At 36.8% G+C, this 10865-nt stretch overlaps 1 pseudogene; it reads left to right on the top strand.

Annotated features, from left to right (window-relative positions):
* The first annotated feature begins 514 nt into the window (after positions 1 to 514).
* LOC139705111 (large ribosomal subunit protein uL18-like) lies at positions 515 to 7641 on the top strand (annotated as a pseudogene).
* The last annotated feature ends 3224 nt before the right edge of the window (positions 7642 to 10865 follow it).

The following is a 10865-nucleotide window of genomic DNA, read 5'->3' as shown; positions in this document are numbered from 1 at the left end:
TATATAAATAGCAAATTTATTAGTAAATTATGATATACTTGTGAAACTTAAAAAGAACACTTCACCTGGGTTCTTATGTAAAAACTGTAAAGTTTTTTTAAAAAGTTCTGTTCAGATATTAGCAGCAGAATTTCTGACTTTTCAAAAAACAAACTTGTCAGAATCTTTTTGGAAACTTTACAGCATTATTTATAACTTCTCTTGCAAGAAGTCATCATGATAAAAAATAATTCCTAAATGGTATTTCTAAACGATTCCCATCAGAAGACTGGCCCTGAACTAAGTATGCTTCCAACTTAGAAAGCGATGCCTGGCTTTGTACAAATTCATCCCGTTTGGGTTAAGCAGCTCTCCCTTGGAAGATATCCAGAAGCTACAGACAGGGTAGAATGTGGGGTTGTTTGGCTACTGTGTGGATGGAGCTGCAGGGAGCACATTCCATCCGTGCTCCACAGTCAGTACCGCCTGCCTATTTGCTTCTGAGTGCAATAGTCCATGGTCTATAAAGCACTAAATGGTTGGGCCTTCACCACTTAGAGATCAGGCTTGCTCCCTGGGCAACTTCAGGGCAATTGAGATCAGCTGGAGTGCTGCGGCTGCTGCTGCTGCTGCTCATATTTCCCAACGTCCATCTACAGGGAACCAGAGGTGGGGAATCTTTCAAGGAAGGCTCTCACACAAGGAAGGCCTTGCCTGCCTTCTATATTAGCCAACAAAGAACTAATCTGGTGATCTACAGGGTATGGTGAAAAGCCCATCTTTTAAGCAGAGTAGAGTAGCAGGGAATTTCCACTCTTGAAAAAGAACAATTGCATTCGATGCATTTCCTTCAAGCCTTAAGTTCCAATAGTACAATAGCACAGCTCTCCTTTCTTGCCTTCAAGTCTTCAGTGTCCACTGGCCTGCTACTCTTATTTATTCTTCCTCTTCTTGCCATTTAAAGAATAAATGATTAAAAGAGATTGTTTTATATTTATATGTTATTGGTGCTTGATAATTATACACAGTAGTGAGATTCATTATGCCATATCTGTATTTGCTCAGTCTCCTTCCCCAGGATCTTCCCTTTCCCTCCTTACTACCTCACTCAATCTACTTGCTCTACTCTTCTGATCATCCTTCTATTATTATTATTAGTAGTAGTAGTAGTAGTTGAGTAGTTGTTGTTGTGGTGATCAAATATATATATATATATATATATATATATATATATATATATATATATATATATATATATATATATAAATAATATGGAATTCATCATGGCATATTTTTATATGAACATAGCATGATTTGGTGGCCATCATTCCCTAGTACTTCCCCCACACCCTTCCCCCTTCCTTTCCTCTTGATCTCCTCCCTCTTCTTTAATGGTGTCCCTTCTATTTTCTTGAGATACCGTTTTTCCTTTCATCCTTCTTTCCTTCTCTCCACCCGCCTCCAACTCTGTATTCTGCACAACAGAAAACATTTGACCCTTGATTTTCTGAGTCTGGCTTATTTCATTGAGCATGTTATACTCCAGTTTCATCCATTTACCAGCAAGTGAAATACTTTCATTCTTCTTTATGGCTGAGAAAAATTCCATTGGATACATATGCCACATTTTCTTTATCCATTTGTCTGTTGATGGGCACCTACACTGGCTTCATAACTTGACTCTTGTGAACTGTGCTATTATAAACTTTCATATGCATGTATCATTATATGATGGTGATTCTAGTTCTTTTGGATAAATTTCAGGAGAAACCTATATTTTAATGCTTGATATTGTTTTAGAATTCCAACCTGAGATTTGTCCTAACATGGATAATCTTATATGTAATTATCTCTTAATATATTCAAGTAACTAATATGAATTGGATGTCTTCTATATGCCAGCACTTATTTGGATGCTTCAAATACTATTTAGGAAAATAGAAAACACATACAATAAAACCTCCAAAGTAATAAGTGCTATGAAGAAAAATAAAACAAAAGAGTAACCGATTTAACTTTTAGACAAGAGTGATCTGCAGCAGTATCTCTGAAGAGCAGATATTAGACCAGAGAGATGAATGAAGTCAAAGATGTTACCCATGCAAAATATATGGGGAAACACCAAGGGCCACTGTGTGAAGATAGAGGCATGCCAGGTGTGCTTCGGTAACAGCAAGAAATCCAGAGTGACAATAGTGGATAGACAGGAGGTATGTCTTAAGAGAAATGGGGCTGGGGTCAGGACAGGGCAATTCTTGCAGAAAAGGGTAAAACATTTTATTTTACTCTATATGTGATAGGAAGACATTAGATGGTTTCCAGTTGCATTGTCAACTGATCTGTGTTTAAAATAATAATCTGCTGGTAGGGCACATCTATAGTTTACAGTAGCAGATAAGGTGAGAGGTCATGATTCCTTGATTTTGGGTAATAATAAATAGATTCAGGATAGATGTTAAAAGAAAAACCAACTGGATTTGCTGATGGGATTTATATAAGATTTGAGGTAAAGGACAACTCCAAACATTTTTCAGGAAATAAGCGCGCACACACACATACACACACACACATACATGCTATTAGACATTATTGTATAAATGTACTAGAAGCTAAGTAATTTGACTGTATAACAATGCTTGTGAAAGATATTAAAGATAAATTTGGGGTTCCATTATCCAATTTGCAATAGGAATCACCATATAATTCCTTTAAATAGCAAGATCCTTTAGTGCAGTTAAAGTGTGATTCAATTATTATAAAATCCATTTGGAAAGAATGTTTTAGGAACATAAGTAAAACCTACTTTCATGAAGCATCAGGGAGAATAGCCAAAGGGTTGGCCTCCTTCTCCATTTGAAGGCACCTCATTAGTTCTTAGATACCATACATGATAATTGGCCCCAGGACAGGGAGCCTGTGCCCTTGCCACAATCGACAGTTAACACCCTTGTGCACTCTTAAAAGTGTCTCAATTTCAACAGCAAATTATGTGACTACTCTACGATATAACCTAAATATGGGTTTAAATTATTAGCCATGCAAAAAGATAGTTTAATGAAGACATTAATCTAAAAAGGAGTTAGAAAGAAAATATCTCTTCCTGCATGGCCTGATCCCACCAACAAAAGATCAGGAAGTGACAAAGGATCTCATTACTTTTCTGTGTGATTTTCCTGCTGCATATGTGTTGTGCCCTGTAGTAGATGCTGAATATTCAGACATGAATCTATAGAACATGATTTATATTTCTAATGGTTCCAGAACATCCCTGAAAATACCTCAGAAATACTAAGACATGTGACTATTTCCAGTTGGATACCACTGCATCTTAAATAAATAATGTGATTCTATCAATGACAAGAATAGACCCCTATTAACCAGGATGAAAAACACACACCTCTGGAAATTATATCTAAAGGGCAAGATCATGAAATAGGCCTACTATACCCTCAATTGTCAGAAAATAATAGGTAAATAAATAAATAATTAAAATCACTGTCCCTATCTTAAGACTCTAATTTCTGCCTAAGTACGTTGGGACTTTTCAGTTCCTCCTTTGTCTTCCTGCTTTAGATCCTGGCTTATTTGAATATACCCAAGTCTTATGCTACCTTTTCAAGATTCTGTTCCCTGAACCCAATCAGTGAGCCATGAATGACACCCTCTTGCTTGATTATTGCCATAGAGGAGAGGGGTATATGCTGTCACTAATATTATATTATTATTATTATTATTATTATTATTATTATTACTACTACTACTACTACTGCTACTCTAGTATCAGGACTACTACAAATACTACCATCATCATCAACAACAATTTTAATAGCTATATGATGTGAAAGTTAAAAAAGAAAGAAAAACTCAGTTTGAGACCCTAAGGAGTTTATAAAATACAAATAGTCACTGCTCATTATATTTGATTGATTCACATTCCTTAATGTAAGGGAATTTAAAATTATAATTAAGGCTCACAAAAGGTCTCATTTTTAGACAAGTAATATTACATGACATTTTGTCTTCAGCTAGGGATTTCAGGGAAGTTTATAAATATTACCTTGATAAACTTCATAAAGCCCCTCTTAGTTTGTATGTATAAAACTAATTTACAGATAGTTAATAAAGGGGGAAAAAAGCATGCTCCAAGATGAAGTGTTCTACTGGAGTCAAAAATGTCTCTTATACCATGACTTTCTCATTGGATATAAGAGCAAGACACACCACCACAACATTCTGGTAAGTTCTTTCGCAAGCATTTTATTACTTCTCTCAACATAAAAGAGTAAACAGATCATGTTCCAACAACCTAATCTTGCGGGTTATAGACACGAGGCTCAGAAAATTTAAAATACTTCCCTCTGGCCACCATGTTATTTTATCATCTAAGAGTTTTCTTTCCATATTGGGAGGAAAAGGCATATATAATAGAATTATACAATTCTCAATTGTGACAACTCAATAAAACCATGTTTAACGTGAAGAAGATTTTCTATGACTCTTAGGCTAAGATATATTGTCACTTATTTTTAATAATAATGGTTTCTGATGGCAATATTACATTAATTTTATTCTGAATAAGCTTTGGGAACCCTGATAAGTAAAAGCACCCAGGAGCTAATCCATTTTATATAACCTGAGATACTTTTAATAAGACAAACAATGGTTTCCAAGTTGATCAACTTCCATAAGTATGTTTTTATATACTCAATTGTCCTAAAAAATAGGACACATTTGTCTACCTGTATTCATTTTGACACTATTTTAACTCATCCAAAATAAATTACTTCCATATTATGCATTATTCACAGCACAGGTAGCAGAAACTAAAATTACCATGTTGACATTGACTATCAAATCTCATTTACTTTTTGATGTTATTTTTGTGAACCCCACCCCCACTTTCCTGCCTTCCCCAAACCCATCCTCAGAGGACTATTTAACTTCCACACCTTTAGCCTTTATACCCTTATTCAAATTTTTCCATGTGTCACTCTTCCTTGATCTTCCCCCAGACCACCTCCTCCCCATTCTTCAACCAAATCCTAGTCTTTTGTTTGACTTTGGAACAACAGGGCAATAAAGCTCTTCTAATTTGCAGAGTGAACTCTTATCAAGATGTTGTAGTTTCATGGAGCATTCTTAGATACCTAAGATTCATCAAAAGAGTTGCTCCAGAGAAGGCTTATATCATTCTTGAACCACTGTTGTGTCATTTTCGGGCTGCTTCCTAATTCTCAGCATACCTCAGAAGCCACCAACAGGCTTGGCACAGCTACTGACAGCTCACTGAGGCAGCCAGATTCACTGGGTGGCACTATGCTAGTCCTCTTGCCTACACTTGTACAGACAAGTATCATCCTTCTTAGGAATGAATCTCCCCTCTTTCGTGCTTTGTGCCAAATACATAATGCAAACTGAGAAAGCACAAGGGTATTCCAGAACCCCTGGAACCATGAAAGGGAGCCCTTATCCAAAGGAATTAATTTCACAAGTATAGAGAAAGTTTAGTCTACACACAATAGTATGCAAAATGGATCCTCAATGGTGTCTTTCAAATGGCCTGAAAGAAATAAGAGAACATGTGTAAAGGAAGACATGGACCTCGATGGGTTGAATGAAGCAAGAATAGAGAAGAAATAAAATATTTATTGAATAATTACACAATATTTGTGCAGGAAGTGTTCTAAATTTTATACACACACACACACACACACACACACATACATATACATATTCTCATTGAATTGTCATCCCCATGTGGGTATTTACTATTATTATACCCATTGTGAAGATGAGAAAATTAAGGCATAGAAAATGAAATGACATATCCAGTAAAGGCAAAACCTGGATTAATCCTGGAAGGCTGGCATCCAGGTATGGTCTTTCCAATTTTTTGAGTTCTCTCTAGAAAGAACATGAGAAACAACAAAGGTTGGGGTATAACTCTCAGTTGGAGGGAAGAGGCTACAAAGAGATGGAACAATCTGGAACAGATGATGGTACCAAAAAAGAGGCTTTCAGAGCAAAATAAAACCCTGCAATGAAGAGGTTCAAAGCCAAACAGAGGAGTTGGGACTTGATTTTAAAAGACACCATTATCCAATTTGAGTGCATAGTAGAATGAACTGGCCAAAGAGATTAACAGTTCATTGGGCTAATTGGAGGAGAAGCTAGAAGATGGTAATAACAATGTTTGATCTTTTTTAAGTGTAAGGAGGTAAATAAGGCTTTGTGTCTCTGTGTCACTGAGCAAAATGTTTAAATAACAGTAATGTTAACAGCATAGAAGTCTGCTTTTCCACCCATTGCTGGTTTTGCTGGTCTGGGTTAGGCCATAGATGAGTGTCTCCTTCCACAGGAGAGGGCTTGCTTGTTAAGTTTTCAAGAATAAGGTCTATTTTTAAGAGATAACACATGAAATCTGAAAGACAGTAAGATGGTAAACCCGATTACTGTGTGAGGAAGCACTTGGGACAAAATAAGTATAACATTCCCAAAACGAATGATAGCTCCAATAACCGAAAGAAATCATTTTTGAGATTGTTTGTGTCTGGATAGAGGGGATATGATAGCCTGTACAACATATGCCCATAATACACCAAAATATATTATGGAAGTTGGCCTAGCAAATTATGCTTCCTCAGTTTTTAATGGCTTACAGCTGGTTCACAGGAATTTCAATAGGTGTGGCATGGAGATGACCAGGGATGAATACAATATGGAATGCCTTCACCTGTTATTCTGATGCTGTCTTTGTCAGAACTACAACTGGAAATGCAATTTTGAGGCCCCTGAAGGGAGCTTTGAATGGAAGCTTGTCTGTCTTTCCCAGTACCACATGATTCCATGATTATAATTCTGTAAGCAAAGACTTAAGTTCAGAAGTACTAGAAAGGGCATCATGGCTCAGGAAATTGTAGACTATATGCATATGTTAGTTAGTTTTGGGTTGCTGTAACCAAAACAAGTGATAATAACAGCTTAGAGGAGGAATGATATTTTTGAGTTCATGGTTTCAGAAGATACAGTCCATGATCAATTGATTCCAAGGCAGAAATATCATGGCAGAAGGGTGGTGTGGAGGAAAAACTCCAGTTCATGGAATCCCAGACTCACAGAGAGAGGGGAGGGGGCTAGGGAGAAGATGAACTCTTTCAGGGCTTGCCCTGAGTCACGGACTTCCTCTAACTAGGTCCTAACTCCCACTACTCCATTGGATGAATGAATCCATTGGTGACATCAGAGCCTTCATGATCGAATAATTGCCTAAAGCACCACCTCTGAACCTTGCTGCACTGGGGACTTTCCTTCCAACACATGATATTTGGGAGAGATTCCAAACCCAAACCATAACAACACAGTACCTAATGGAAGGTTCAGATGCTTGTAAGAAATTTTTCTCTCAGTACATAAAGAATGACATAACTCCAGACATCATTATGAAGGAAATATAGAAGGAAGTTCATTCTGCTATAGAAAAGAATCCAGTCTATTTAAAAACAAACAAACAAACAAAAAAAAAAAAAACACTAGAGATAAGTTAAAGAGGAGAGAGAGAACTTTCCCCAGTTGTCACTTGCCCAGGGGGGCAAAAATAAAGATGAGATAGTTCAAAAGAAGGCAAACTTCCTCAGAGCTCAGGAGTGAGCAGCCAAGAGTTAAACCAAGCCACAATCTTCTACAGAGAATTTTCAGAGAAAGACAATGATCTTATTGACCAAGAAGCTAAAATTTTGAAAAATGCTGAAACTCATATCCAAAATCCAGTGCTATCATCTACTCATGGACATATTTTAACAATTTTCACTTCTTTATCATTACTGTGTTCTTTTCTACTTATTGTGATATTTCTTTCATATTTTATCTTTTGACTTAATTTTCCTCCTATCTCTATCAGCATGGGTGCTTATGGAACTTACCTGACCATTTCCTAAACTTTCTGATTCAATTTTTATTTTCCCATTCTATTTTTTCCAATCCCAATAAACATCTTTGTGATATTATACAGTAGGAAAAAACAGTCTTATTGATATGCCTATTAATTTAAACAAAACAGGGAAAATTAAGCTTATATATATGGAGAGAAACGAACCTAAATATGTTATTCCATTCTTTTCTTTCATAATTGTAAGTCCAACATTTACTGAGAAACAGGCTGTCAGTTTCTCTCCACTGAGTCATTTGGGGACCTAGGCAGTTGAACACTGTTATCTGACATTCTTTTCTAGGTAATTTTAGCACCTTCATTCCAATTTTTTAGAAATATAAAAGAGAATGGTTAGAAATGTGTGATAGATATGGGAGAGGCTTGGAATTACAACATAGCATCTGTTGTCTAGAGTTCAGCTTATGACCACAGAGAAGTCCCAAGGAAGGGAGAGGACTCAATGTCTCCTTTCATAGGTCTTAAGTCAAATATTGCCTTCTCAGTGAGAAGCTAATTCATCTCCAATCAAAACTTCTCCCCAATTATTTTTATAAGCTCATCTGCCTTATTTTTATCTTGGCATTTACTGCTATCTAACATATTGTACATGTCTCCCTCTAACTGAGCACTATATATGACTTGTTCTTTTTGTTCCTTTATTCTAACTTCAATATTCCCCACAGCTAGAACAGTGCCTCATACAGTTTACATTTGTACTTAATGAATGAAAGGATGAATGAATGACTCCAAATCACAATGATTCCTCTGTTCTCTTTTAACACCTATATCTCAATTTCACTCATTTGCAAATTAGTCATGATCTTTTTAAAAAACTTTGTGAGAGAATATCCCATTTCACAGTATTATTACAAAGTAATTATATAAAGGGAAAGCAAGACCATGACTTGTTACCAATCTCCAAAGTCTAATGTAGAGGTTCATGCAATGGTTCATGAATGAATGGATGGAAAGTTCTCCAGAGATGGACAGTAGGGTTGGGGAATGATGGGCTTTGAAAGCCAAGGGTACAAAGGGGTTGCATTGGACACTGAAGTCTAAGAATGATAATACTCAGATGAAGATGAAGGCAGAGGAGCTGAAGGCACTTAACATAGCTAGTCCTGAGAGCATTATGCCATGTAAAGAAAAAGTAGTCGTCCCTGATAAATTCAGTACTCAATCAACATGCTAGCTTCTTTTATTCAAGTCTTTCTGTTTGTCAGTTTTATTTGGCAGATGCCAGACACTTTTCTGTTAATTTTTAAAAATGGTAATAATCTAAGCAACAGAGACAAATAACAGACTTCAAATAGATGGTGCTCTTTTTTGTTCTATTACACAAATGTTCTCACTGAATCAATTCTTATATGTCAAAAGGTTAGGTGATATGATTCTGAAGCAAAATGTAAAGTAGAAAAGCTAGTTTCCAAGTGTCTCATTCTAGAATAGCAAAATCTCAAACATACTCTTAGAATAGTTTAGACACAAGAAAAAATACATATAGGAAGTATTGGCTGAGGTTGATTTGTTCATGTTGAATAACTAAAGAGGCTATTTCATCTCCATCCTATATGGTTTAGTGAACTGGTCAGAGAATAGGTGTATGCATATATTTATGGGTGCATGGTGAACGGGTTTGGTTAGAGAGTTCAAGTTAGTGAAAGTGGAAGAATGGACACAAAGAGCAAACAGTTTATATTCTTAGCATGCAAAAACATAGACTATACTGAGAAGAGAGGGTTTGTTCTGAGGAGACCTGTCAGCACAGTAGTGGAGATAAGCTGGCATGAAACAGAAGAACCTAGAAAAAAACAGTAGGGTTTGGATCAGGGGGAATGAAGAAGTAATTTGATAAAAAAATCAGAGTACATTTTGTGAGGCTAGGAAAGGCAAAGGCACATTACAGGACTGGTGATGTGTTCTATCACATCAAGCTGTGAGTTCTGTGGCTGTTCTCACCTCCCACCCCTCCCGCCAGTCCCCAGGACTGCAGGGATCAGCAGCACCATGCACAGCACTACTCCTGTCACCTGTGTCACATGCTGGGCTGCCAGTTAAGATCACTGTAAGGTTTGACTGGGGAAAACAAAGATTTCGGTATCAGAAGTGATTCCAAAAATGAAACTTATCAACTTTAAAACACACGCATACCACTCAATAAAAACCATTTCCCAGACTTTTTAATAGTTTCAAATTGTCTACATCTCAGATTCTTTTATTCATCCTCTCCCTGTCTCAGGGACTTTGTAATGGACGTCTCTGCCGGTATTGAACTACATTCAGCTGTCATTTCACAAAGATCGGCTATCACACCATGATCACATCCCACATTTTGCTGTTGACTCTGATTTGTGGCATGTTTCCGTTGCTGTCAGTGTTCTCCTGAAATTCCATCACTTTCACGTATCCCTCAGACTCCTAAATTCATCACTTCCCTTGATTTTAATACTCAACAAACCTTCTGAAAATGTGTCATGTAGACCATCCTCATTAGGAGTGAGGAGTAGTTCTATTTCTCAGGAAATTATGGTGTGCGTCACTCTCTGAGTTATTGGCCCCACCTTCAGATCAGCTTTTCCAAGAATCAGGCTCATTATTGAGTGCACTATTCAACACCGTGATTATGCTGCTATTCTTTCCAAATCAATTTCTTTTCAGCTTCTGTTAACTGTAGAGGGTTCTTATGTCTCTCTTCTCAGATGACTCTCCTCCTCCTCACAGATCTCATCTGAAAACACGAATTTTCTATCTTTTCTTTGCCTCTTAATGCCTCTCCCTTCTGTTATTTAACTTTGCAATTGTATGACTTAACTCTGTCAAGTATCTTGACATACAGCTTGCACAAAAGCTGCTATCCATTTAAAAAACTCCTCTTATTGTTGGAAGACTCCTCCTAGATTAAAGATCTGTGGTTACGCTTTGTGTATCATTAGCTTCAAAATAATTCCATGGATAACGC

The sequence above is a fragment of the Marmota flaviventris genome, chromosome 3, assembly GCF_047511675.1.
Source record: "Marmota flaviventris isolate mMarFla1 chromosome 3, mMarFla1.hap1, whole genome shotgun sequence".
In the NCBI taxonomy this organism is placed as follows: Eukaryota; Metazoa; Chordata; class Mammalia; order Rodentia; family Sciuridae; genus Marmota; species Marmota flaviventris.
The sequence above is the reverse complement of the archived record's forward strand: the minus strand, read 5'-3'. Positions and strand labels throughout refer to the sequence as shown.